Source organism: Carya illinoinensis, chromosome 10 (assembly GCF_018687715.1).
Source record: "Carya illinoinensis cultivar Pawnee chromosome 10, C.illinoinensisPawnee_v1, whole genome shotgun sequence".
In the NCBI taxonomy this organism is placed as follows: domain Eukaryota; kingdom Viridiplantae; phylum Streptophyta; class Magnoliopsida; order Fagales; family Juglandaceae; genus Carya; species Carya illinoinensis.
This window is the reverse complement of record NC_056761.1, coordinates 18,642,501-18,647,586: the sequence shown is the minus strand read 5'-3', so window position 1 is coordinate 18,647,586 and position 5,086 is coordinate 18,642,501.

The following is a 5,086-nucleotide window of genomic DNA, read 5'->3' as shown; positions in this document are numbered from 1 at the left end:
AAATAATCAAGAACGCAATAAGACCAATGATTTAATTACTACACAGGTTCATACAAGTCTTTCGATCTCTATACTTACCTATGCTGAAATATCCAAGATCTACCCTATGATTCCCTCTTTCGATAGCAAATCACAAGATCAATAATCATCTAATCAATGGCCAGTTAATTAGAAGCATTAAACTCAGAATAAATCAGATAAACAAAGAGAGAATTGCATTAAATTAGCATGGACAAACAAGCATAGTTCGGAATTAGGTTACATCGTTTTCCTAGAAAGAAGAAAATTTAGCTCATACTAGAATTGGAATTCAACATAAACGAATTCACCATAATTGTTCTGAGAAGATGGGAAGAAGAAAATAAACACTGAAAAATCCTCCTTGCAGCCTCAACTGGTCGTCAAAAGCTCAAGAGAACGATTCAACGCCTTTCTCCCGTCCGTGCTCGTATATGAATCCAACGTACGTGCAATAAATTGGAATTCTGTCTCCAAAACAAATGATTTGAATCCCTGTAGCTATGTTTTTCTCTCCCAAAGAGTGTTCTCCAGTCAAAAACCGCGGCTCTAGAGTGAAGAATGGCCTTTTATATGGTCCCACGGCGGAAAACCTAAAATCTGTCAAAATACGATGTTCGCTCGAGCGGGGTGTCGAGCGCGCGTCGAGCGTTCGACTCTGCCTGATTTCGCTCGAGCGTCCTATCGAGCGCACATCGAGCGTTCGACTCTGCCTGATTTCGCTCGAGCGTCCTATCGAGCGCACATCGAGCGTTCGACTCTGCCTGATTTCGCTCGAGCGGCCAATGTCTCCGCTCGAGCGATCTTCGTTTTTCAGCAACCTGCTCGAGCTCCCTGTCGAGCGGCAGTCGAGCATTTGAATCTGCCTGAATTCGCTCGAGCGGCCAAAAGCCTCCGCTCGAGCGAACTTGTAAAATCTGCAATATGAAATTTTGCAAGCCATCAAATACCCCCAAACTTACAACTTTGTTTGTCCTCAAACAAAAAGAAAAACAAATGATAGTTTAGGCAATATCAACTCGACCCCAAAGAGAAGTATCATCATTCACCAAGCTTTTATGAATTTAGATTTCATTTCTAGTATCTTACTCTTTTAACATCAAAGATAGCAAGAAAATCAATCAAAAATTTTGCAATTTGTCAAACAAGAGTTAGGCGTTTACTTCAACCTAAAGCTAAGACCTTGAGTGGGTGTGTGATATAGTCAATTTAACCTCAAACCACCTGCAAACTCAGATAAAAGTAGAACAACCAAAATCAGAAGAATTCTCTTAAAACTTAACCCCATAAGTCCAATTTTCAGAAATCCTCTCCACTAATGTAGTCAACACCAAAATCAAAGATCAAAAGGTCTTTATTAAGGTTGTAATGATAGGCCACAGGGTGAGGGTTAAGAAAGAACTGGATATGGGAAATTAAATCAAACTGGGAAAATACTTAGTGAAAATAACATTAAAAGAGAAACTCACATGATTCAAATCATAGCTCTTTCTTGGCAATATGCTCATACTTGTGGCATTATTATTGCTGTAATCACTGATGTAATACCAACACTTCCCTTAACAAAATTTGAGGTAATTCACTTTCCACTTGGCGACTTCTTTTTCTTTTCTTTTCTTTTCTTTTTCTTTTTCCTCTTTTTTTTTTTTTTTTTTTTTTTCTCTATCACTTCCTTTCTTCTTCTTCTTTTTCTTTGATCAAATAGAGCAAACATAATACGTTTCATCATGTAACCAATTTTCTCTTTTAAATGTAACTCTCCACCAAAGTATTTTCTCAAACTATCAACGGTAGATTCATTGTTTTTCAGGCTTAGAGCGGGCATGGTTTATGTAGTTTAAAGAATCAATAAAGGCTCATGAAGGCTCAAGGGGGTTGACTATGGAAACACACCATGTAATGATGGCATGACATTTAGGACGGCTGGGAAAGCTTTTTGGTTATGCCAAAGAAATGCCTAGATCATTTCTCTAATATTTGGTCTCAACTAGGATTTCGCCTCAAGGACCCATCAATGGATTCTAGAGCAAAGCAAAATCGAACCTCCCTCTTTCAATTAATTCAACTTCTTCTCTTCATAAGCAAAATGGAATAAGAGAAAAATGACTATGTGCTCAATTGTGTTCAAGGTCAAAGATTTAAACCAAAGTACCCACAAAACTTCACTTGACATAAAAGAAATTTTTGAAAATTTTTCTCAAAACCATCTTCAATCACAAATTTCAGAGTCATAGAGAATTCAATCTTACTCCAATGCATGCTTGGTAAGAGACTCAAACAACCCATCAACAACCCAAGACTTAGAAAACAAGAGGATCAAATGATTATAGGAGTTTACACCCCCAAACTTAAACTAAACAATGTCCTCATTGTGATGCAAAAGTAAAAAGGATTGAAGAAATAAAGGAACTTCCCTGGTTTCATGGTGAACCTTCCGAGGTTTTTAAATTTTCCAGCTCTTTATTCTTGCTAAATAAACCTGCATCAAAAACCAATTTATTAATACTTAAATAAACAAAGATAATAAAATAAATGAAAGAGTGAAAGATAGATCTATGGGTTGCCTCCCATAAGCGCTTGTTTTAAAGTCTACAGCCAGACTTTTCAATCCTCATCACTTAGGATCTCCAAGAGGAATATATGCATAGTTCCTCTCCATTTACTCTCCATAGTAGTGCTTCAATCTTTGACCATTAACTCTGAAAATATTCCCCGCCTTGTCCTTCAAATCTACTGCTCCAAAAGAGAAAGCTTCATGAATTGTATAAGGACCCGTCCATCTTGATTTTAACTTTCCTGGGAAGAGTTTGAGTCGTGAATTGAAGAGTAAAACTTGTTGTCCCGGAGCAAACTCTCACCTAATAATCTGTTTGTCATGCCACTTCTTCGTCCTTTCTTTATAGATCTTGGCATTTTCATATGCATCATTCCGAAACTCTTCCATCTCATTCAATTGAAGAAGTCGCTTTTCACCTGCTGCCTTCAAATCAAAGTTAAACTTTTTCACAGCCCAATAAGCTCTATGCTCCAACTCTACAGGAAGATGACATGCCTTTCCAAACACTAATCGGTATGGAGACATCCCGATAGGTGTTTTAAAGGCTGTACGGTACGCCCACAGAGCATCATCAAGCTTCTTCGCCCAATCCTTTCTATTGATTTTGACCGTCTTCTCAAGGATGTTCTTGATCTCTCTATTTGAAATTTCAGCTTGGCCATTAGTTTGAGGATGGTAAGCAAGTGCTATCTTGTGCTTCACACCATATTTAGAAAGAAGATTCTCAAATAACTTGTTGCAAAAGTGAGTCCCTTCATCACTAATAATAGCTCGTGGAGTGCCAAATCTTGTGAATATGTTCTTGTGCAGAAATTTGAGAACTACCTTTGCATCATTTGTTGTTGTAGCAATTGCTTCCATCCATTTTGACACATAGTCAACTGCTAGCAAGATATAAGCAAAACCAAAAGAAGGAGGAAAAGGCCCCATAAAATCTATTCCCCAAACATCAAACAACTCAACTTCTAAGATACCTTTCAATTGTAACTCATGACGCCTTGAAATATTTCCCATACGTTGGCACCGGTCACAAGTTTTCACCAAAGTGTAACTATCACGAAAAATGGAAGGCCAAAAGAACCCACTTTGAAGTACCTTAGCTGCTGTACGGGTGGCTCCAAAGTGTCCTCCATATGATGAGGAATGGCAATGATGAAGGATGTCTTGCATCTCTTCTTCCGGCACACATCTTCTAATGATTTGATCAGGGCATCTTTTGAACAACAAAGGCTCATCCCAAAGATAGTGATTCACATCATGCAAAAATTTCTTACGTTGATGGTAAGTAAGATCAGGTGGTAAAACCTTACAAGCTAGATAATTAACAATATCAACATACCACGGAAGCTTGATCTCACATGCAAACAACTGCTCATCAGGGAATGCCTCTTGGACCACTGAATCTAGTCTTTCTTCCTCTTGCTCTAACCGAGAGAGATGGTCAGCCACTAAATTTTCACTTCCCTTCTTGTCGCGAATCTCCAAATCAAATTCTTGAAGAAGGAGGATCCAACGAATTAGCCTAGGCTTAGCATCCTTCTTGCCAAACAAATAGCGAAGTGCTGCATGATCAGTGAACACTATCACCTTTGTCCCAATGAGGTAGGACCGAAATTTGTCACAAGCAAACACCACGGCAAGCATCTCCTTCTCAGTTGTTGTATAATTTAACTGGGCTTCATTCAATGTCCGGCTTGCATAATAGATGGCTCTAAACAGCTTGTCTCGCCTTTGGCCCAACACTGCTCCAATTGCAAAGTCACTTGCATCGCACATAATTTCAAAAGGTTGACTCCAATCAGGCACAATCACAATTGGTGCTGAAATTAGCTTCTCCTTGAGTGCATTAAAGGCCTGCAAACAAACAACATCAAAGTCAAATGCATAATTTTTCTCAAGAAGATTACATAAAGGTTTAGTGAGTTTAGAGAAATCCTTAATAAATCTTCTATAAAATCCCGCATGTCCCAGAAAACTTCTGATTCCCTTCACATTCTTTGGAGGTGGTAGTTTCTCTATAGTTGCAATTTTGGCTCGATCCACCTCAATTCCTTTGGATGACACTCTATGGCCCAGCACGATCCCTTCTTGAACCATGAAATGGCACTTCTCCCAGTTCAGGACCAGATTCTTATCTTCACATCTCTGCAAAACAAGAGCTAAGTTATGCAAACAATGATCAAAAGATGTACCAAAAACTGAAAAGTCATCCATAAATACTTCCATTATATCTTCCACCATGTCAGAAAAGATAGCCATCATGCAACGTTGAAATGTCGCAGGGGCGTTGCACAATCCAAAGGGCATCCTCCTAAAAGCAAACGTCCCATAGGGGCATGTGAATGTAGTCTTCTCCTGATCTTCAGGAGCTATAGCAATCTGATTATACCCCGAATAACCATCCAAAAAACAATAGTAGGAGTACCCAGCCAATCGATCCAACATCTGATCAATGAATGGAAGTGGGAAATGATCCTTCCTTGTTGCTTTATTCAACTTGCGGTAATCCAT